Here is a 24,707-nt window from a genome sequence, read left to right as displayed (position 1 = left end):
GGCGACTCGGGAGGGGAGAGGGGACTCGGGAGGGGAGGGGAGCGAAAAGCACCCCTTCGGCTGGACTGGGCTAGGAAGATGCATAGGTAGAAAAGTTGTCAAATTCTTGGGCGGGGCCATGGCCCGGTTTGGTCCCTACAAAGCTCCGCCCCCTGCCTGTGTAGATAAAATTTGTATATCCATCTCACCCCAGAAAAGAAAAACAAAACAGTTTAGGCCGATGGGAACAGATGAACAAGCTTTTATCTTGAAAGCAATGTTTATCGTATATCTGCTACTCCCTCCATTTCTAAATATAAGACATATTAAAAATTTCAATATGGACTACATATGAAGCAAAATAAATGAATCTACAATCTAAAATACGTCTATATTCAGCCGTATGTAGCCCGTATTGAAATCTCTAAAATGGCTTATTTTTAGAAACAGAGGGAGTAGATGATAGCTTTACGAGATAATGTTTAACATCCCCTTGTTAGAGACCGAACCAAAATGGAGCCTCCTCAGCGCTTTGGATTTTCAGCCGTCGGATCGAAATCTCCTCGCGACACAGGCCGTCGGATCTCAGGCTAGATCACTGTGGGCCGTCTGATATTTACACAATCGACCTGGGCCGTTGGATAAAATTTCAATGGCAACAGAATGTAATATCCATGCCCCCACCGGGGTATTTTGGTCATTTCGCATTTGGGGGTATAAAAAGGGACCGCTGCCGTGGGATGACCTAGCCGCATCCTCCATCCCGCACTCGCGCCTCCCCCGCGCCCAGCTCCTCCCGCCTCGCCGCCTCCTCCTCTCCCCTCCCGCGCGCCTCTCTCCTCCCACCCACATCGCCGCCGCCGCCACCCACAACCTCGAACCGCGCCGTCAGCGGCCAGATCCGCCGCAACAGAGCCCCGCACCCTCCCCAACGATGATGAGCAGCAGCGGAGGGAGGACGTGGAGCACGACAGCGGCGGCGGAGGGGAGCAGCAGCAGCAGGCCTCGCCGGGGCGCCCCTCGCCTCCTCGTCGCCCGCCGGGGGCGCCTGGTTCAGGGCCGCCCTCGCCTGCCGCGGCTACGTCCTACTGTCGCTGCTCGCCCTCGCGCTCCTCCTCCTTCTCCTCGTTGGGTACCTCAGCCAGAAAAGCAGGGCACCATTCACCATGGAGGACTGCCGCGTCCAGTCTCCCTCACTCCCTCACTTCCTCCCTCCTGCCTCAATACCCTAGCACCCATGACCATGGCGACTCCACTGGAGGTGCAGCAAGCAGGTCAGGTCCCTCCCCCTTCTTCTTTTTCTCCCTCTGGTGTTCCTCCTATCTGCATCTGATGCCTGTGTGCGGTCGTGTGCAGGTGCTGTTGTGTGAAGGACAGGAGAAGAGGGTAGAGGAGAGGATTGCTACTGTCTCACCTGCTTCTCCGTCTTCTTCTTCTACTACGTCCTATGTAAGCCAACCACTGCTTCCTCTCGTCTCTCTCCTGTACTCTGTATGCATCCAGCCGTGCTAATTTTTTTCTATAGTAGGAAGTTCTGTTTGGGATGTGGTGACTGCTACACTTGGGTTACTAGCAAATTTCTCAGTATAGCCATTGTTTTCAGATTGGTATTCATTACACTACTTGTTTGTTTGTTTGTTTGCACATGGATGGTTGCCTCCCTTGTTCTTTGCTCTGAATTGACATGGCCAATTGAATTATTATTGGCTAGGATTATAGATGTGTTGCCAGGAAGTTTTGGGTAATAAACTATGTGAGCTTTAGTTTAATCTGGTCCAAGATATTGCTATAGTGGCACTGCTGTTTGTGTTGAACAGGGCATGGTAACTTAATTTAGCCATATACTGATTTAGGCTTGTGTTACTTTTCCTTGATTTAGCTCTGCTCATTTATTTAGTTGTATGTTTGTTTTTCTTATATTCTTCTTTTGAGTTCTACATTCATGGAATTAATTTTGTATGCTCAGATGGATATATATATATATATATATATATATATATATATATATATATATATATATATATATATATATATAGCCCCCTGCCTTTTTCTGTTGCATGATCAAAGTTGCATGATTTTAAATTGAAGATGGGACTAAATCTAGCCCCCCCTGCCTTTTTTCTGTTGCATGATCAAAGTTGCATGATTTTAAATTGCTTGTGAATTTCTTCCCATTTCCCGTTAATTATAAATAATCAGAACTGTCTCTGGTCAGTACACTGTAGCACAATACCACATGGAGCTATAAATGTCTAGCTTTGAGTTCACTTTAGTTCTGAAAATGCATAATTAGTATATACTCCCTCCGTAAAGAAATATAACGAGGACTGCAACATGTAGGTTGGTCAGACCAGGAGGCGTTGCCATCGATTATAGGGTGTCGGACCAACGTCCTCGTGTTCGTGCATCTTCGGAAGAAACGACCCGAGGTGAGTCGCCTCTGGTCCGCCGCACGAAGAGAGCGGTGAGCGCCCTCTCCACTTCCCACATTTACATGTTCATCTGCTCGAGATTCGATTAGATATGTCTGTTTGTTCATTTGCAGGGGGCTAGATCGCAAGGGCAGAGTTGCAGTCCTCCAGGGCCGCGGGAAGAAGAAGATGGGACTCATATACAAGCCTCCCTCTCGTGGTGAACACTCTTCCCTGGAATTGATGGAAGATCTGCCTTGCAGCCTTAGAGGATCCGTGCATCGTGTGATGTATGGTCTACAGGTATCCCATTTTTCTACATTTATATGTGCCTGCTTTGTTAAGTGCTTACAGTGTTCGTTGTTGCCTGCTGCTTGCAATGAATAGAGATGAATGACCGCAAGTGTAACAATGCCAACTTTGATTGATATGCATATCTGGATTTTTTTCCAGGCTACCAATGCAACTGATGTAGTCCTGCACAACACAAATAATATAGTGGTGCTTGGATCTAGGAGTGAACTGGTGAGCCATTTCATCTCTCCTACCATCTCCCAATTTGTGTGTGCAATTCATACATTGATCTGTGCTTAGTTGGTGTGGAATGAGGTTCACTGATTAGTTGTTATTTTTAAAGATAGAAATATTATATGCCATGCGGATTCCTCTCTGCCAATATTGAACTGTCACAGCCCTAGCTTTAACCTGGCCTTGGACTAGTTTGGTTGCTCCATCATGTTTAAATTCAATTGAAATTTGAATTGAGGAATTTTCCAAGCCTCAAAAAACCTCTAAAAATAACCAACATTTAAATCTCATCAAATGAGTCCAAGAAAATGTTCCTGTTATTCTGTGAAAATATTGGCATGAGGTGAAATTCAAACCAATATTTTTGGAGTCACAGAAATAATTTATTGGGCCTTTGATTTAAATCAATAATATATTTGGATTGGAATTATTTCTGTTATATAAGAAATAATGTCCAAATAATCCTAAACTGGAATGTTCCATGTTGGGTTTATTCCATACAGTGAGCATGAGCAGTTTGGTGATTTTTGGAAGTGTCTAAGTATTTTTAATAAAGCCCTAAAGACTACAGATTAATAGAAAACAAAATTAAAAGAGAAAGAGGGAGAACCTACCTGGTGGGCCAACCGGCCAACCACTGTAGCAGCCCAGCCGGGCAAAGCCAGCCCAGCCCACCTCCACCTCCCTGTCGTCTTCCACCTCCTGCCAGTAGGCAGGAGGGCGTGTCACCGCGCGCGCGCTCGCCCTGGCCACCTCCTGCTTCCTTCCCGGGCCTTCTAGCGATGCCACGGAGACGCCCCGTGACCCCTCGCTCCTCTCCCTCACTCTCTGCTCTCCCCCCTCGCCCTCTGCTCCCTCTCCCGAGCACACCCGAGCGGAGCTCGTCGCCGCCGTACGCCGTAGACGCGGCCTCCGTGCTCCCCTCGCCTCCCCGACGTGTCCACGAGCATCGCCACACCTCCCTCGTCCTCTCCGTCCGGCCATGCCTCGTCGGAGGCCTTGCATCGACACCATCTTCATCGTCTTCGTCGCCGGCCACCGGAGATGCCTCTCGCCGCCCCGCTCGCTCCGGTGCTTCCCCGAGCACGCCAAGGCCACCTCTGCATCCACCGTGAGCCCCTGCCCCTAACCCCCCTCCTCTACGCCTCGGTTGCGCCCCCTAGCCGCCATCTCCACCGAGCCCGAGCACTCTGCTCCGCCGGTGACGCCGTCGACGTGGCCACAGCCACGCGGGCTCGAAACCGAGCGTGTCACCGCGTTTGCCACACCCCCCAGGAGGCCGTAGCCCCTCTCCACGCCCCTGTTGTGCATCCCAGCGCCGAACCCGAGCACACCCGAGCTCCGGCCGCCGCCGCGAGCTCCGTTCCGGCGAGCTCCGGCGCCCCCACGGCCACCCACCTACCCTAAATGCGGGCGAGTCCGGGCTACGCCCGATGCCCTTAGCCACCGTCCCCGTCGCCTTTAGCGCAAGTCCGGCGTGTTGCCGCCGCGGGTTTTGTCGCCGCCGGACAACTCCGGCGACAGCCGACGTGGCGGGGTCATTAGTGCTAATCCCCGCCAGCTGGACCTCACCTAGTCACTGACAGCGGACCCCGCAGTAGGTCAAAGCCCAGTTAGCGTCGGGTTTGACCCGAGGTTGACCTGTGTTTGACCCTTGAGTCACTGACATGCGGGCCTCGCCCGGCTAACCCAGTTAGTTAGAGCTAAACTTAATTAAGTTAGTTTAGGTAGTCACTGACCAGTGGGCCCAGTGTTGTTTAGTTAGTCTAGTTAACCCAAATAGTTAACTGTGAGACTGACTAGTGGGGCCCAGCCGTTAGGTTTGACCTGGACAACCCTGTTGACTTGCTGACGCCAGCATGACGCAATGCTGACGCAGTTAATCATTTTCTGGATTTAAAATAATTCAGAAATTCCAGAAAATGCCCAAAACTTCTAAAAATCATAGAAATTCAACCGTAAATCCAAATGAAATAAATTATATATGAAAAATTATCAGAAAAATCCAGTCTATCCATTTATGCTACTTTCATGCATGTTCAACCAACTTATACCCCCTGTATAAGTGAAAACATGATAATGGCATTTTAAATGCTAAACATGGAGTTTGCGTATGAACCCTTGGTCCATATGGACTTCATTTAAATGGTTGCTAGATGCATTAGTGCAAAACACATTCATATTGCCATGTCATAGCATGCATCATATTGTTGCATATCGTCATGTGTTGATTGAGTTCTTTCTCAGTTGCCGGTGTTTGTCCCTTCTCAATAGACGTTGTACCGACGCTGTGATCGTTGACACTGATGAAGACCCAATGATATCTTCAGAAGTGCCACGCAAGCAAAACCCCCTTGCTCATTCCAATACAATCCCACTCTCCCACTCCTGCTCTCTTTTACTGCATTAGGACAACAACGATTCATCTTTTACTTGCTGCGGTAGTTGAACCCCTTATCCTCTGCATGACCTGTCATTGCCACAGTAAATAGATGAAACCCACTAGCATGAGTAGGAGTTGTTTGAGCCCTGATGTGCCTACTCATTCATGCTTGGTTGTCATGCCTGCTATTGCATAGAGTCGTGTCAGGTCTGGTTCATCGGGGATGAATCGGAGGTGTGTAAACATGTCCTACAGTGTGTGAACACGATTTGGTAAAGGTAGCGGTGAGAGGCCATGTAGGAGTACATGGTGGGTTGTCTCACTGAAACCGTCCTCAGGAACTGAGTTCTGTGTTTGTGATCCATGAAACAGCTGAAAGTGCGTTATATCGACTAGAAGGGGGGTGAATAGGCGATTTTTATAAAAGTCTTCAAAACGTGAAAGTTATGAAGACAAACAGTGAAGATTATGCCTATTACTAAGCAGCGGAAGTTAGATTACACTAGGGCAGCCATGGTCATGTATTCAATTGAGTGAAAGCACAATGAAAAACAGCTTCAGTGTAATAAGGATCAGGTAGGAAGAAGTTATGAAGCCAAACAGATTATACATTCATGTTGTGAAGATAAAAGATAAAGCAAGCATGCAATGGCTTCACATTGAATAACAGTAAGTCAAAGGAAGTGAAGATGAAACCAGTGACACGTTGAAGACAATGATTTGTTGGACCAGTTCCAGTTGCTGTGACAACTGTACGTCTGGTTGGAGCGGCTAGGTATTTAAACCAAAAGACACACAGTCCCGGGCACCCAGTCAAGGACACTTAGTCCAAGACACCCAGTCCTCTCCGTATTCTCCTTGAACTAAGGTCACACAGACCTCGTCCAATCACTCGTGGTAAGTCTTCAGGCGACTTCCAAACCTTCACAGACTTCGTTCACTGGCAATCCACAATTTCTCTTGGATGCTCTGAACGCGATGCCTAACCGTCTGGAGGATGCACAGTCCTCAAGTGTAATAAGTCTTCAGATCACTCAGACACGAAGACTTAAGTGATGCCCAATTTACTCTGGCTCTGGGTGGTTAGGGCTTTTCTCCTCGGTAGGAATTTTCTCTCAAAGGGTTCGAGGTGGGTTGCTCTCAAACGACAAAATCCGTGCACTGAAATCTGAGCAGCCAACCGTTTATGGTTGTGGGGGTGGGCTATTTATAGCCACTTGGCAACCCGACCTGATTTGTCCGAAATGACCCTGGGTCACTAAGGAACTGACACGTGTACCAACGGTCGAATTTTGAACTCACACGGCAACTTTACTTGGGCTACAAGTAAAGCTGACTTGTCTGACTCTGGACAAGATTTGCTCTCATAGTCTTCGCTCGAAGACATAGGATTTGAATTAGGCATCACTTCAGTCATTCTGACTGGTTCTCTTGGACCCCACTTAACAGTACGGTGGTTCCTATGACACAACATGAAATAAAACTACGAAGGATCTAAGTCTTCGAGTTCCATAAGCTTCATAGGGAGTCTTCTCATGTCATTGTCTTCAATATGAATATCTTCATAAACCACCATTGTCTTCAATGTCTTCGTACATTTTTAGGGGTCATCTATGGTAGTAAAACCGAATCAGTGAGGGACTTCTACCTGTGTTTTTCTGCAATTCTCACAAACACATTAGTCCCTCAACTAGGTTTGTCGTCAATACTCCAAAACCAACTAGGGGTGGCACTAGATGCACTTACAATCTCCCCCTTTTTGGTGATTGATGACAAACTAGTTGAAGTTTTCAACGGGGAACATAATTTGTGAAATTGTAAAGGAATTGTCTTCATAAGTTGCAAGGGCTCCCCCTGAAGATGTGCATATAACTAATTTGCTTCTTGAATGCAAATGCACATGGCAGGTTGTACTTGTGGAGATTCACTTCAACTTATGATGACAATCCACCATGCATGTGAAAGTATATGAAGATAATGACATGCATAATGGAAAATGGACGTCTGCAGAATGAGATGGGTGCGGAATTTATCGTCGCACATGCGGAATTTATCTTCGCAAAACGGAGTGACAAACAGGTAGCAGATGACCATCAAGGCTAAGTGTTACAACTCAATGAAGCAAATGTAGCAAAAACGGGAGTTGTAAGCACGAAGCAAAATGTAGCAAGCATATGAAGGCACCCGCCCATAGTGACCCGCTTGAAGACTATAACCATCATATGCTTCTCCCCCTTTTGTCAGTGATGACCAAAAAGGTTTGAAGACATAGAGGTTTCTACGCGTTCCCAGGTGCAGCAGGGTCGGTGGAGTTGTTTGGTGGCGGTGCAGACGAGCTTGGTGCAGATTCGACGCGTGTTGAAGCAGGTGGAGATGATGTCGCGTCGTCTTCTTCTTCAATAATCCGGGCAGACACGGTGGCAGCAGAAGAAGAGAACTCTGACTCTTCAAGTGATGGTGTGCTTCGCATCACAGCTTTTCTTGGAGGCGTGGAGTCAAATTTGAATCTCTCTTTGAAGCCATCCTCATGCAGGTCAGCTTCAGTGCACATCATGGTCAGGCCTTTCCAGGTGCGGCGACAGGTCTCGTGTGCGACAAATGCATTCTTGGTTGCCAGATTTCTGATGCGATTGACGTCTTGCATGATGCTTCTCATCTACCTCTTGAGCCAGTCGTGATGCCTATCTTGCTTTTGGTGAAGAGCCACAAGAAGCTCTCGGTTATTGAGTGCACGAGTGCGCTTCTTGGGTCTCTTTGCAGCTGTGCTGTTAGTGGCTTCAGTTGATGCAGGGGCACGTGTGGTGCCAGCCATTGGATACACTCGGGAGAGAGCTTCAACACCTTCAATATTTTGAGTGAAGCTCTGGTGTTCTGCATTCTAAAGACTTAATGGTTGCTTGGCAGGCTCTGAATATATTGCTTCAGCAGATGTGTCTACATCTGGCAAAAATATCCTATGATTGCGGGCTGAGGGTTGATAGGAGATTGCAGAGTGAAGCTTGATCAGCCTCATAACCCAAGGAGCATAGAACTTCAATCCAAACAATTCTGAGGCAGACGCTGCAAGTTGACGGATGAAGAGATCCTGTGCGTTGAAGCATTTGCCATGAATAATGCAGAAGATGAGAGTCTTCATTGCACCGTCAATCGTTGCATATCGAGAGTGTCCCTTAACGGGCCAGAGAGTCCACCTTATGATGTGATATATTGTTCTGGGCAGGTACTCTAAGTCTTCAACGAAGAACCTAGTTGGATAGGGTGCATTTGGAGGCAATGGCTTCATCATTGAGAGCATCTGACTCATATCTGGCTCAGGACGCTGAAATATGCTCTCAATTGCTTCAGCATGGAGTTGGCAGCCTTCTTCAAAGAATTCGCCAGGAGTGGGAAGGTCGGTAAGCTCAATTATGTCGAAAGCATTGGCTTCATGATGGACATTGCCGGTCATCCACTCCAGGACCCATGTCTTCGGATCTCTGTTATAGCCTTTGATATGCAAGGTGGCATAGAACTGGAGCAGAAGCTCTTCGTTCCAGTGCTCTTCATCGGTGATAAACGGCAGCAGACCCACTTGCTTGAAGCAATCCAATGCTTCTTCCAGACCAGGCAGACCAGCAACAGCTTCAACCTCAAGGCGCTTGTGAGGAAAGATGCGGCCTTGGTTGTATAGGATGCATGAATAATAGCTGCGCTGTTGATAGCTCCAGAACCTATCTGATACAATCCGTTCCCTTGAATAAGGGTTCTTGGAGCTGTTGAAAAACGTGTTGTCTGTCCTGAAGCCGTTGATGTTGAAGGAGCCAGGAGCTGATGCAGAACCTGGGAACCTTGGCAGTCGTGGGATCGGCTTCTGGACCTGGGGCCTGTGCGCAATATGATAGTTGAATTGGGGACCCGCAGCAGACTCAGGCACAGAAGGTTCAGGAGCAGTAGCCTCATTGTCTTCTGAAGCTGTTGTTGGGGAGGGCTCCACATTTGCTTCGGCGTTGTTTGTGGCAGCCTCAACATTTGCCGCCTCCACACGTGTAGTGGGAGGGATGAACTCAGGCACGTTCTCCTGGAGAACTGCTTCTTGTTGGTGCGGGGGAGTTGGAATGTCGTCAGCAGCCTGAGCCCTTGGCCCTTTGCGAAGCCTACGGAATGTAGGCGACGCCGGTGGAGTTGCAGTGGGCTGGGGCTCATTATCTTCCTCCTGTGGGCGATCTGCCCACGATGCATCTTGTGTGATTGGCGTCAATGGACGACCAATGCTGATCAGTTCGCTTGTCTCAAGCTGAGGAAGGGCTGCATCACCTTGTACATTGTCTTGGAGACCAATATCTTCAGCAGCGTTGTGGTCAGTTGCTGGAATGTCTTCGGCGTGCGGAGCCTCTGTGAAGGCAGGCTCATGCATAGTCAACTGACGATCTGCGTCAGGATAGCGGACGGAGAGGGGTTCAACTATCAAGGGCTCTGTGGGAGCAGCCCGAGATTTCTTGGTCTTGCACTTCTTGATGGTGGGTTCAGAAGCAGAGGCTTCAGAGTGCTTCCTCTTCTTAGCTTCAGCCTCTGCAGTCCGTGTCTTCTTGAGCTGTGAGGCGGTAGATCGACTCTTTGGCTTCGAGCCAGTCGTTGTAGTGGGGAAGACAATCGGAGCAGTTTCTGACCTTGGCGCTTCCGGTTCAGGCACAGCAGGCTTCTTTTTCTTCTTCGTAGCCACCCTGGGGTCAATGCCGGGACGCCCAAGTGCCTTGCGCTTCTCGGCCTCATTGTAGGCCTGCACGCAGCGATCAGCCAGAGTCTTCATGCGCTCTCGCGAGCCTTGAGCTTTGGCACGCGTCTTCAGAAAGTTCTCTTTCATCTCGTGCAACATGATCTTGAAGTTTTTCACTTCTTGCACGCTGAGCTTGGCCACGTGCTTCTTGAACTGAGCCTTTTCATAATCAATTTTCTGCTTCAGTTCTACAATGTGTTGGGCTATTGCAAGTTCTGAAGCAATTGCGCCTTGAAAGGCAACGCTGAGGCCTATGGGCAGCTGCAGATCGTCGAAGCTGATGTCCGGTGAGGCAAACCATTCATCAATGAAATTGTGGATGATGACGACATCAAACAGAGGCAGATTGTTGAAGATTTCAGCCTCCTCCTTGCTCTTGATGAGCTGCTCAAGAGCGTCATCTCCAAGATCTTCATCGCTTGAGAGATCAATGGTTTCGCACCGCAGAATGGCAGCAGCTGTGAGCTCTTTGCCTGTGTGTGGCTGAGGCTTCTTGGCTTCTTGGGGCTTGGAGACTCGTGATAAGTCTTCAGACTGCACACTGGCTTCAGGAGGTGCAGTTGCCAATGGCTTCGCTCTTGAGATTTTGGGAGAAGCGGCTGGCTTTGAAGCTTTTGGCTTCTTCTGCTTTGGCTTCGGCGCAGCAGGGGCATCATCAGACTCAGTATCTGCTGGAGGGTCATTCACGGCAGTCCCTTGGACTAGGATGCGGGTGATGAGGCCTGCAAGATTGGCATACGGCCCGATGATATTGGGATCGGCGTCGCGTGTGCCATCTGCCCTTGGTGAGGAGGGACCAGGGTTGAAGTCAAGCCCAAATTTCTTCTTGTTTTGCTTTGCAGAGTTCTGAGCAAATTGGAAGTTGCGCTTGAACAGATTATCATCGCGACACGAGAGAAGTGATGACGAATGTGCTTCAGCTGGCTGTGGTCCTCTCACCATGCATGGATAGAAGCCTTGAGCAATGGCTTCGTCTCTGGACCTGGGTACGAGATTTTTGTATAATACATCTCCCCACGGTCTCTTGATGGCGCACTTCTCCGCATATGCCTGAGTGACGAAGCGGTATTGAAACCATTGCTCTGCCCAATATCTTAGAATCCATTGGATTCGTGTCTTGCACTGACCATAGCTTTCTTCAGGATCAGTTTTGTACATCTCTGCCAATTCATCAGGCAGATCTTTGGACGTTCCACCACGTCGCTGTCTGCCTCCCTTCCTTGCTGCTGTTTCTGAAGCCATGAATCTTAACTTGGAAGGCTTCAAGATGTTCAAAGGCTTCAAAGGCTTCCTTTTGCTTGACCAACAAGAACTGGCTTCAGGAGAGTTGATGTAATGCTGCAAGTACTCTGCAAATGAATGCAGACTATGGGATCCAAAGGATTCTCCCACGGACATGTACCTGTGACAGCATTAAGGTGCGAGGGAAGGGGAAGAGGTCATATGCATTCTCAGAAGATTTTGAAGATAAATCGGTTTAGAAGACATTGACCTCATTGTGCGAAGACATTCACTTATAGATAAGAAGTTGGTTCCAGATTTGTACGAACCCATAGATCAGTACAAGTGAGGAATCTAACTGCTTTATGAAGCACAAGTGAATATACTAGGCATGTTATGAGATGCAGCGAGAGATCTAACTGGTGTGAAGAGAAACTTCTTATGGTAGAACGTGACAGAACCAAGTGATCAAAAGAGGCTGTAAAAAGAAGTTTTATTTACCCCACTGGAACTACTAGACGGAAGGAAGTTGATGCCGAGCAGTTCAGTCCTCCGTGCCCTAACTTGGCGACGGAAAACACCTACGGCGACGGCGGAGAGGACGATGTCCACAGTCGGCGTGAGGACGGCGTTGGAGAGGTTGCGGCAGTGAAGCGCTTCGTCTCCGGCGTCGTCGAGTGCTAGCGGTGGCGCTAGGGTTCGTGCGAGGGTGGAAGAAGGAGATAATGACCGCGGTAAGTGTGAATTTATAGACTCAGAGGTGGCACTGTGCTATTACGCAGGTGCCCCTGGCGGTTCGCATTTGAGGCACGCGTGGCCAGTTAGAGGAAGATTGGGGTTTGTTCCACGTCCCTGGCACGCCTCAATTGTCGGGCGGTCGTTCCTGCTTCTCTGGATCTTATGTGGAGGAATGAGCATTAAAAACGGACTTCTATGGTTGTCTCTATGTCTTCGGCTGACAAGGACACAGTGAAGACATTTGACAATTTCAACAGAATGCATATGACTTAGAGAGATAGAGTTTGAGATAGAAAGCATAGAGAGGTTAGGGTCCGATCACATTCACTTAGTTCAAAAGATTCAACCAAGAAGACATAGCTATAAGTGAATGCTGTAGAGGACAGAACATCAGTACATATATATATATATATATCTATTTAATCAACGCAGTGAAGATAATCATGAAGACATATTGAGATTGAAGCCAAACCAAATGTGAAGACATTGCGAGGTAACGCCATGAGTGAAACACTTCAGAATGGAACGTTTGGTGGTGGCGTTACCCACCGTATAGGAAGTATTAGACCTAGACACGGCGCACAATTATCGTGGCGCTCCGAAGTCAAATTCCACATTAATGTATTCACACTTAGAATGTATGTCTTCATTGATTGAAGATATACGTTACTTCGTGTGTTGCACATTTAAGTCATCAATATGCATAAGTGTTAGGATGTGTGCCTGATCATAGGACATTTGAGGATTCCAAGATATTTAGCTCACACCGTAACTTGCAAAACCTCTTCTCATCCAAGGTCTTGGTGAAGATATCTGCCAATTGCTCTTCAGTGCTGACGTGTATGATATCAATGTCTTCCTTCACAATGTGATCTCTGAGAAAGTGATGGCGAATTTCAATGTGCTTTGTCTTCGAGTGCTGAACTGGGTTGTTGGCAATCTTGATAGCGCTTTCGTTGTCGCAGTAAAGTGGCACTTGCTTCAGATGAATGCCATAATCCTTGAGTGTTTGCTTCATCCACAGAAGCTGAGCACAGCAAGATCCAGCAGCAATGTATTCAGATTCAGCAGTGGAGAGAGATACACAGTTCTGCTTCTTTGAAGACCAACATACAAGTGATCGTCCCAGAAAGTGACATGTGCCCGATGTAGACTTGCGATCAACTTTGTCACCAGCATAATCAGCATCCGAAAATCCAACCAAATCAAACTCTGAGCCCTTTGGATACCATAATCCTAGAGTTGGGGTGTGAGCCAAATATCTAAGAATTCGCGTCACAGCTAAGTGATGCGACTCCTTTGGTGCCGCTTGAAATCGAGCACACATGAAAACACTAAGCATGACATCTAGCCTAGATGCACATAAATAAAGCAAAGACCCAATCATGGAGCGGTATACCTTTTGATCGAACTCTTTACCATTGTCGTCAGGACCTAGATGATGTTTGGCTGGCATTGGCGTTGTGAAGCCTTTGCAATCTTGCATACCGAACTTCTTCAGGCACTCTTTAAGATATTTCTCTTGAGATATGAAGATGCCGTTGCGTTGTTGCCGTATCTGAAGACCGAGGAAGAACTTCAGCTCCCCCATCATGGACATCTGATATTGCTCTTGCATCATATATCCAAACTCTTCACTATACTTCTGATTGGTGCAGCCGAAGATAATGTCATCCACATATATTTGGCACACAAACAGTTCACCATCATATGTCTTCGTGAAAAGAGTGGGATCCAGGGAACCAGGTATGAAGCCTTTGCTCTTCAGAAAGTACTTGAGTGTATCATACCAGGCCCTAGGGGCTTGTTTGAGGCCATACAGTGCCTTGTTGAGCTTGTATACCATATCAGAATGTTTTGGATTTTCAAAGCCAGGTGGTTGTGCAACATACACTTCTTCTTCAATCTTGCCATTGAGAAAGGCACTTTTCACATCCATTTGATATAGAAGTATGTTATGATGATTTGTATAGGCCAGCAGTATGCGTATGACTTCAAGCCTAGCCACAGGAGCAAATGTTTCATCGAAGTCAATGCCCTCCACTTGAGTATATCCTTGAGCAACGAGACGAGCTTTGTTTCTGACAACTTGACCATGCTCATCTTGCTTGTTGCGGTATATCCATTTGGTGCCTATTATGTTGTGCTTCCGTGGATCAGGACGCTTAACCAGTTCCCATACATTATTCAGCTCAAACTGTTGAAGCTCTTCTTGCATAGCTTGAATCCATTCAGGTTCCATGAAGGCTTCTTCAACTTTCTTGGGTTCTGATATTGAGACGAATGCGAAATGCCCACAGAAGTTTGCTAGCTGAGTTGCCCTTGAACGAGTGAGTGGGCCAGGTGCATTGATGCTGTCAAGTATTCTGTCAATCTGTACTTCATTTGCAACACGAGGATGTAAAGGGAGAAGACTTTGCTCTTGCTGATCTGTGTTGTCATTTGGAGGTATATCTTCAGGCTGAGCATTGTCTTCATGTGGATCAGGTGCTGAGATGATAAGTTCTTCTTCAGGATGAGCTTCAGAAGGTACAATCTCTCCAGTTCCCATAAGCTTGATTGATTCACTAGCTGGAACTTCATCTAGCACATTTGGCAATTGCTCCCTTTGTGATCCATTGGTTTCATCGAACCGCACATCCACAGTTTCAACCACTTTGTAGTGGAAGAGATTGAAGACTCTGTAGGAGTGCGAATCCTTTCCATATCCAAGCATGAATCCCTCATGTGCTTTTGGTGCAAACTTTGAGGTGTGGTGTGGGTCCTTGATCCAGCATTTTGCACCAAATACTCTGAAGTAACTGACATTTGGCTTCTTGCCAGTTAGGAGTTCATAAGATGTCTTGTTCAGAAGCTTGTGAAGATAAACACGATCGATTGTATGGCATGCAGTATCAATGGCTTCAGTCCAGAATTTTCTTGGAGTCTTGTATTCATCTAGCATTGTTCTGGCCATCTCAATGAGTGTTCTGTTCTTGCGTTCGACGACGCCATTCTACTGTGGCATGTATGGAGCTGAGAATTCATGTGTGATGCCCAAGGTATCCAGATATGTATCAAGGCCAGTGTTCTTGAATTCAGTGCCATTGTCACTTCTGATGTGCTTTATCTTGGCGCCAAAATTGTTCATGGCTCGATTGGCGAAGCGTCTGAAGACATCCTACACTTCAGTCTTGTAAAGGATTATGTGTACCCAAGTATATCTAGAGTAATCATCAACAATGACGAAGCCATAGAGGCAAGCAGAACTAGTAAAAGTTGAGTAGTGAGTGGGACCGAAAAGATCCATATGAAGCAGTTTGAAGGGTTGTGTAGTAGTCATGATTGTCTTCGAAGGATGTTTTGCCCTTGTCATTTTCCCTGCTTCACAGGCACCACATAAATGATCTTTCTTGAACTTGACGCCCTCGATGCCTATGACGTGCTTTTTCTTCGCAAGGGTGTGGAGGTTCCTCATGCCAGCATGCCCAAGCCTTCGATGCCAAAGCCAGCATTCTGAAGCTTTTGCAAGAAGACATACTGCGAGTTGTGGTCCTGCTGAGAAATCTACCACGTACAAATCACCTTTTCGATACCCTTCAAACACTAGAGATTTGTCAGATTCCATTAGCACCAGGCAACGATATTTTCCAAACATTACAATCATATTCAAATCACAAAGCATTGAGACAGACATTAAGTTGAAGCCAAGGGATTCAACAAGCATGACTTTATCCATGTGTTGATCCTTTGAGATTGCAACTCTACCTAGACCCAATACCTTACTTTTACCAGTGTCAGCAAATGTGATGTGACTCTTGTCGGATGGACGTAAAGTTGAGTCCATAAGAAGGCTTCTTCTGCCAGTCATGTGATTTGTACACCCACTGTCAATAATCCATTCTGAAGACTTTGAAGTCGCTGGTGTCGTACCCTACAGTGCAGTTAGGGGGATAGGCTTCACGAAGAGAGTTGTGAAGCATAAACATTTGACGAACCAGTGGGTTATGAAAACTTAGATCCAGATTAGTACTAATAGGGAGAGTAGCAAGCGATTCAGGAGCAAAGTACATAATGATGCCATTCGGGCATTTTATCTTGCGCCCTACAAGATTTTTAAGGTCCCCAGCAATAGCATCAGAAGATTTTGTTTTTCTGCTGGAGACCTTTCCCTGCAAAAGAGAGTTAAGCTTTCTTAACCACCCACATCTTCAAGGGTGGCTTAGAAGCAATAAGTCTAAGTGCAGCATCTGAGAATTTTGGCTTTGGAGCCCTAGCAAATAGTCTAGCAGGGGGGACAATAATACTCATAGGAATAAGCAGAATAAATTTTGGTCATATGAACATGATGGTTCGATGAACCGCTCTCATATCCATATGCCTGAGTATGGTTTCCCTGCAAAACATTTGCGTTAGTGTGACTCAGGTGTGTCCTCTGTTTGTATGATGCCATTGGACCGTATGAAGCCTTTGGTCTGAGGTTTGTCTTCTTCAAGTGAGGTGTCATGAAGACATTCACAGGAAGATTTTCCAGACACTTTTTCGGAACCCAGATCATCTTCATAGGAGGTCCATTCCTGCAGTTAGTACCAATGTACCTGGCAAACACTTCACCATTCTGATTCTTAAACAGTTTATAGTTTGCATCAAAGGATTCATCAATGATAATGGGGTTAGCACAAGTGAAGCCAGACAGATTGGATGGATCTGCTGAGGATTCCTTTGCAGCAACCCATGTGGTTTTGGGGTACTGCTCAAGTTTCCAGTAAGAGCCATCTGCATTAATTTTCCTCACGAACCCAACACCCTCTTTCCTAGGGTTTTGGTTCAGAATCTGCTTCTTAAGGACATCACATAGTGTCTGATGCCCTTTCAAACTTTTGTACATTCCCGTTTCAAGCAATGTCTTCAACCTAGCATTCTCATCAGCAATAGCAGTGGTATCCTCAGGAGAGGGATTAGTTACCACGTTAACAGTTGAAGATATTGCAACAGTAGTAGCAGTGGAACATTCAGCAACAGAATTAGCATTATCACGCTCAATGCATTTAAGACATGGTGGTTCAAATCCTTCCTGAGCGGGACTGATCTGTTCGGAGCGAAGTGACTCATTTTCCTTTTGAAGATCTTCATGATCCGCTCTCAACTTCTCAAGATCTTGCTTCTTTTGAAGATAATCATAGGAAAGCTTTTCATGAGTAGTTGAGAGAGTCTCAAGACGATCTTCAAGTTCCTGATACTTAACGTGAAGGTTTTTTTGTCTTCAATTAAGGATTCAGATCGAGTCATTTCAGCACCCAACAGATCATCGCTTCTGTCTAACAGTTTTTGAATATGTTCCAGGGCTTTCTGTTGTTCAGTTGCAATTTTAGCAAGTGTTTTGTAGCTAGGTGTTGAATCACATTCAGAGTCATCGTCACTAGATGTTTCATAGCGAGTAGTGCGTGTGTTTACCTTGGCACCGCGCGCCATGAAGCAGTAGGTAGGAGTGGAGTCGTTCTTGTCATTTGCGTCGGTGTCTGTGATGTAGTCATTGTCTTCAGTGTTGAAGATGGACTTGGCGACGTATGCTGTAGCCAGACTCGCAATGCCAGAATCAGACTCCTCCTCAGACTCCACCTCTGCCTCTTTAGATGCGGACTCCTCCTCTGAATCCATCTCCTTTCCAACAAACGCACGTGCCTTGCCAGATGAGCTCTTCTTGTGTGATGAAGACTTTGATGAAGACTTGGAAGAAGACTTTGAGTATTTCTTCTTCTTCTTGTCGTCAGAATCATATTCCTTGCTCTTCTTCTTCCTTCTGTTCTCATTGTCCCACTGTGGACACTCAGAGATGAAGTGTCCAGTTTTCTTGCACTTGTGACATGTTTTCTTCTTGTAGTCATGAGCAGAAGCTTCATCATTCCTTGAGCTTGATCGTGAAGATTTTCTGAAGCCTTTCTTCTTGGTGAATTTTTGGAACTTCTTCACTAGCATTGCAAGTTCTCTTCCAATGTCTTCAGGATCATCAGAACTGCAGTCAGATTCTTCTTCAGATGAGGAGACAGCTTTTGCCTTCAAGGCTCGAGTTCGCCCATAGTTTGGACCGTAGATATCTCTTTTCTCAGAAAGCTGAAACTCATGTGTGTTGAGCCTCTCAAGTATGTCAGACGGATCGAGTGTCTTGAAATCAGGACGTTCTTGAATCATCAGGGCCAGGATGTCAAACGAACTATCAAGTGATCTCAGCAGCGTCTTGACGATTTCATGTTTGGTGATCTCAGTGGCGCCTAGGGCTTGAAGCTCGTTTGTGATGTCAGTAAGTCTGTCAAATGTGTGCTGGACATTCTCATTGTCATTTCGCTTGAAGAGGTTGAAGAGATTGCGAAGGACACTGATTCTTTGATCTCTCTGGATTGAGATGCCTTCATTAACTTTGGAGAGCCAGTCCCAGACCAGTTTGGATGTCTTCAAGGCACTCACACGGCCATACTGTCCTTTGGTCAGATGACCACAGATGATATTCTTAGCAGTAGAGTCCAGTTGAACGAATTTCTTGACATCAGCAGCAGTGACACCTTCTCCAGCCTTGGGAATGCCGTTCTCGACGACATACCATAGGTCGACATCAATGGCTTCAAGATGCATGCGCATCTTATTCTTCCAGTAGGGATATTCAGTTCCATCGAAGACGGGGCAAGCAGCGGAGACTTTGATTATCCCTGCAGTCGACATAGCTAAAACTCCAGGTGGTTAAACCGAATCACACAGAACAAGGGAGCACCTAGCTCTGATACCAATTGAAAGTGCGTTATATCGACTAGAAGGGGGGGTGAATAGGCGATTTTTATAAAAGTCTTCAAAACGTGAAAGTTATGAAGACAAACAGTGAAGATTATGCCTATTACTAAGCAGCGGAAGTTAGATTACACTAGGGCAGCCATGGTCATGTATTCAATTGAGTGAAAGCACAATGACAAACAGCTTCAGTGTAATAAGGATCAGGTAGGAAGAAGTTATGAAGCCAAACAGATCATACATTCATGTTGTGAAGATAAAAGATAAAGCAAGCATGCAATGGCTTCACATTGAATAACAGTAAGTCAAAGGAAGTGAAGATGAAACCAGTGACACGTTGAAGACAATGATTTGTTGGACCAGTTCCAGTTGCTGTGACAACTGTACGTCTGGTTGGAGCGGCTAGGTATTTAAACCAAAAGACACACAGTCCCGGACACCCAGTCAAGGACACTTAGTCCAAGACACCCAGTCCTCTCCGTATTCTCCTTGAACTAAGGTCACACAGACCTCGTCCAATCACTCGTGGTAAGTCTTCAGGCGACTTCCAAACCTTCACAGACTTCGTTCACTGGCAATCCACAATTTCTCTTGGATGCTCTGAACGCGATGCCTAACCGTCTGGAGGATGCATAGTCCTCAAGTGTAATAAGTCTTCAGATCACTCAGACACGAAGACTTAAGTGATGCCCAATTTACTCTGGCTCTGGGTGGTTAGGGCTTTTCTCCTCGCTAGGAATTTTCTCTCAAAGGGTTCGAGGTGGGTTGCTCTCAAACGACAAAATCCGTGCACTGAAATCTGAGCAGCCAACCGTTTATGGTTGTGGGGGTGGGCTATTTATAGCCACTTGGCAACCCGACCTGATTTGTCCGAAATGACCCTGGGTCACTAAGGAACTGACACGTGTACCAACGGTCGAATTTTGAACTCACACGGCAACTTTACTTGGGCTACAAGTAAAGCTGACTTGTCTGACTCTGGACAAGATTTGCTCTCATAGTCTTCGCTCGAAGACATAGGATTTGAATTAGGCATCACTTCAGTCATTCTGACTGGTTCTCTTGGACCCCACTTAACAGTACGGTGGTTCCTATGACACAACATGAAATAAAACTACGAAGGATCTAAGTCTTCGAGTTCCATAAGCTTCATAGGGAGTCTTCTCATGTCATTGTCTTCAATATGAATATCTTCATAAACCACCATTGTCTTCAATGTCTTCATACATTTTTAGGGGTCATCTATGGTAGTAAAACCGAATCAGTGAGGGACTTCTACCTGTGTTTTTCTGCAATTCTCACAAACACATTAGTCCCTCAACTAGGTTTGTCGTCAATACTCCAAAACCAACTAGGGGTGGCACTAGATGCACTTACAACAGCTACTACCACACATTAGGCCCTGAAAAATGACCCCGCTCGACTTATTGACCCCTCTCGTCCTCTGTCCAGGAGTTGCAACTAGTTTCTGGTGTTTATAGGTTATGTGTTGGCGGCCGTGCGTAGCGCTGACCCTAGGGGTGGGATATGATGCGGTAGATACACTGTGGCCGGGTATGTCGGGCGCCCGTTTGGCGTCTCGGGACCCTGTGCACATCATTTGGGGCAGTTGAGAACACCCCGGCCGGATTTCCTTGCGGATGGAACCCGAATAGGCGATAAACCTGGACTAGAGACTTGTGTGGTTAGTCAGGTCGTGGTCTACACCCATGTAGGCTTTCGCTTGAAGTCTGCCGAGCACATGCCGTGTGCAGACGCTAAGTGGTGGAAACATGTGTGACGAAGTACACCCCTGCAGGGTTATAAATGATCTATTCGAATAGCCGTGTCCGCGGTAAAGGACTTCTGGGTTGCCTATAACAGTTCATAGACAAGTGAAAGTGGATACTCTAAAACTCGCAAGATAAGTGTGAGTGCTATGGACGGCCTTCTCGTAGGGAGACAGGAGCAGATCCATAGTGGTGTATTGGATGGTGAATATGTGGACTCGTGTGCGCCACCTCAAAAGAGTTGCTTGTAGTCGTGGTTCAGGATAGCCACCGAGTCAAAGCTGGCTTGCTGCAGTTAAACTCCACCATACCTTCGTTGATAATGATGCATATGTAGTTAGATCTGATGTAAGTCTTGCTGGGTACATGTGTACTCACGTTTGCCTAATTTATGTTTTGTAGAGAGACGTCAGTATCACTAGCAGTTCCGCTTGGACTTTGACGTTTAGCTTGTTACCTCAGCTACGATCTTGTACCCTTGGGAGGGTCTTGTAAATAGTCAGGCTTCTTAGTCTTTTTCATTTGTAGATGTCTATACTCAGACATGTTAAGCTTCCGCATGTGTTTGACTTGTATGCTCTGAATGTTGGATCATGAGACTCATGTTTGTAATATCTTGGCTCCTCGGAGCCTAATGAATAAATACTTGAGTCGTAGAGTTATGTTGTGATGCCATGTTGTATTTACACATATCGAGCATATTGTGTGTATGATTGAAATGCTTGGTATGTGTGGGATCCGACAATCTAGTTGTTTATCCTTGGCAGCCCCTCTTATGGGGAAATGTAGTCTAGTGCTTCCATGAGCCAAAGTAGTCCGCTACAGCCCGGTTCACCGGAGTCCTGCTAGCCCAGCACTACTGCTCAGGGCACTTGACTGGCCGGCATGTGTTCCACTTCGTTCCTGTGTCTGTCCCTTTGGGGAAATGTCACGCAATGACATCCGGAGTCCTGCCTAGCCTGCTACAGCCCGGGTTCCCGGAGTCCTGTTAGCCCAGTGCTACAGCCCGGATTCACACGCCACTGACCGACATGCTCAATGTGATTCATGTATGCATGTCCCCATAGGTTGGTGCCACTTTGGGTTCACGACTAGCCATGTCGGCCCGGGTTCTCTGTCATATGGATGCTAGCGACACTATCATATACGTGAGCCAAAAGGCGCAAATGGTCTCGGGCCATGGTAAGGCGACACCCGTGGGAATACCATGCGTGAGGCCACAAAGTGATATGAGGTGTTACCGGCTAGATCGATGTGACTTGGAATCGGGGTCCTGACAGCATTGGTATCAGAGCCTGACTGCTTGTAGGATTGCCAAGCCAAACCGGTCGAAGTTGTGTCTAGAAATGCTTTAGTTATGTAGGGGAATTGATTGTGGAAGGGAACGTAAGGCTCCTTTTACTCCGTATACCTTATGCCTTCTGATCTGAGTCACCCTCTTCTTTTCTGCGGGGGTTAAGAACTAGGCTTCTCTTCTATCTCTCAGGATGACGTGTTACTAAACCGTAGTTGCCTAGGATTGTTGAGTTTAAGCCTCAGTTCAGTTCCTACTACTTCCATATGTTCATAGCTGGCCTCAGAACCTTGATATTGTGTTGTTGAGTGGGTATGCCACCATTTTGCAGGATGTCTCAAATCTTTTGAGCATTTATAGTTGTTATGTTGTCCGAGTCATCCTAGGTCTCTAAATAGTCTGATGCATTTGCAAATCCTTTCTTCCCATTCCTGATATCCCTTTTGGGCCAGATTAACCACACTAATCGGTGAGTTGAGGCACTCTGTTGCCTCGACATATAGGTTGGAGCTAGTATTATGACTCTAGGTGTCTTAGAGGATCACCTAGTAATCTAGCAATGCTTTGTATCCCCAGTGTGATGATTCTGGCCACCATTCTCGAAAGCATCCCGTGATGCCATCTAGTAGAAGGTATTCTACTCCTGGGTTCTTGACCCAAGATTCACCCTACTTACCTCATGTTGATAGTGTTGCTAGTTCCTTTAGGATATTAGTAACCTTTGCGATAGTCCTCGAGGTTCGTGGTACATCCTTCTTCCAATTACCATGAACCATTCTTGGCAGGAGTTATTTTGAACCAAAAGGTCACGTCAGAGTGCTCCTGATGAGTTCTCCATTCTATGTTGTGACTCTACCAACCCTACCTTTCCGCATGGGTTATCCGGAAGAAATATGTTGAACTCATTCGACATACTAATCTATGCATCCACAACTCAGAAAGTTATATGTTCCTTTGAGTTGCCCCCTTCCCTTATATTCCGACCTTCATCTATCAATTGATAGTCAAGAGTATGTGAGCATTCGTTCATCAGTGCCTATTATTCTTGTGGTCCGTCGAGCCGTTCTATTTCAGAATGACTAGGCGAAACAAACCCCAGTACCTCATCCATATATAGGAATGGGTCAAAGTAGTTGTATCCCGTAGATCAAAATTCCAATCCAGCTTTTGTTCTGTTCTACCTTGGAGTGTTGCCCTCTTTATGTCAAGAATATCATAGGAATTGCACCATCTCTTATGAATTCTTGATGCAGTGATACTTCTCACCATCATCATTCATTCCTCGGTCATCGTGTTGTTGTAACCGGAATGCCGACAAGTGAATTGTGATGTGTGAAATCAATACTCCGAGCAACTCGTTGCTTGGTAGTAAATGGACAATATTCTCATTCTTAGCGTGTTGGTTATGGAATCATCATTCTAAGATAGATTGTGCCACCTAGTCCTTATCTCCAGTGCATTCTTCGATCAATGAGTTAGGATTATTCAATCCCTTGCTTATTTGATCATATCACCTTGCTCTGAAAAGCAAGATTGTTCTCGAGCTTAATAACATATCGGTGGTTCGTGATGTTCCGAATATCTTCTCAGAAGTATTACCAGGTTGTCACCTGACCGATATGTTGAATTCGTGATCAAGTTGGTTTTCCAATAAACCACTCTTTCTCCAAGAATCCATGTTGGATACCCCTGAGCTAGTTGGTTAAGCTAAACAACAACCTGGAGAGTTGGAAGATGAAAGCTTGTCCGGCTCAGTTCATTCCAGAGGGATATCCTTGTGTGTGTGTGTTGAAGAAAGATGATATTTTCATCGATTGTTCCTCGTGATCGGTTGTTGAATCTATCGTCTTGCCCAAACCTTGATTTGAGTGTGGGCTATCGTCAAGTCAAATGAGAACCAACGATGTTCATAATGTTGTCTTACTCGTGGGTTTGCTCGAGCATACACTATTATATCTTTTTGGGTCTGACCAATGCTATCACCTTGTTCACATAATGGTGGAATTCCAGTGATATGGAAATCCCGATGAGTTGTTGTTGAGCCCATCAGTAGAATCTTACCTCCTCGATGATTCATGTTGAACATTAAGCTAGTGTTGGAAACTTTTGTAAGCATTTCTTCATGCTAGCTCATGAAGCATATGCTTGGATGAAAGAAGTGACTTCCTTTGAATCACGTGCATTTGATGCAAGTTGCCGCCGTGGATTTGAGAAAGTTTGTTTTGCTTCCTCTGGAATCATCCCAAATCAGTCATGCATACGTGCGAAGTATTCTGTGGTTTGGAGACTTGCAACCTTCATTCTATATGTGTCCCTAGCACACCAAGCCACTGATTGAATTGTTCAAGGAGAAGAAGTTCCTTCCTAAGAGCATGCCTCATGCAAGGACTTTGGATATCCTCGATGATGGTTCCCCACCTGAACTCGATAGTGTTTTATTATAAGACTACTGTGTGGCCATTCTTGTCTTGGACAACGTGTTCACATGTGTGTAGCAGAACTCGCTCATGTTTTGGAGTTTCCTATCGTAGTTCAAATCCCAAGAATCTCGCAACATCGTTTCGTCGGATTGTGTTGCAAACTTTCTTTCTGGACATGTTATCTGAAATATCCCGTTACCAACCAGATCTGAATCTCAGGCAGATATGATGGTTGGAACTTCTCCAAGATCTATGATGTAGGTCCCGACAAGGTTGAAGTTCTGGCCGACGCACCTAGCCGGAGAATCTATCATTATAGTATCTTGATTGGACAATTTGTCTATCTTCTCCGCGAGGATTTCATGCGGCTTATCCTATAAGTTGTTCCTTAGGGATTCTTGTGCTCTTGGTTTCCTCGATTAAGCTATGACCATTCGAATGGTGGAATCACTCTC

At 46.2% G+C, this 24,707-nt stretch overlaps 1 long non-coding RNA gene across 6 annotated transcripts in view; it reads left to right on the top strand.

Annotated features, from left to right (window-relative positions):
* Nucleotides 1–730: 730 nt before the first annotated feature.
* LOC125531092 (uncharacterized) overlaps nt 731–24,707 on the top strand; it is a 35,195-nt gene continuing 11,218 nt past the window's right edge. For 5 of the 6 annotated variants that reach the window (XR_015611618.1, XR_015611617.1, XR_015611613.1 and 2 more), the window contains exons 1-5: nt 731–1,253; nt 1,336–1,428; nt 2,320–2,443; nt 2,525–2,693; nt 2,844–2,915. This is a non-coding gene — a long non-coding RNA (uncharacterized LOC125531092). The remainder of the gene's footprint in view (nt 1,254–1,335; nt 1,429–2,319; nt 2,444–2,524; nt 2,694–2,843; nt 2,916–24,707) is intronic. The other variant, XR_015611614.1, reaches the window with a different exon arrangement.

Source organism: Triticum urartu, chromosome 7A (genome assembly GCF_056163025.1).
Source record: "Triticum urartu cultivar PI428250 chromosome 7A, HENAU_Tu73, whole genome shotgun sequence".
NCBI classification, from domain to species: Eukaryota; Viridiplantae; Streptophyta; class Magnoliopsida; order Poales; family Poaceae; genus Triticum; species Triticum urartu.
The sequence above is the reverse complement of the archived record's forward strand: the minus strand, read 5'-3'. Positions and strand labels throughout refer to the sequence as shown.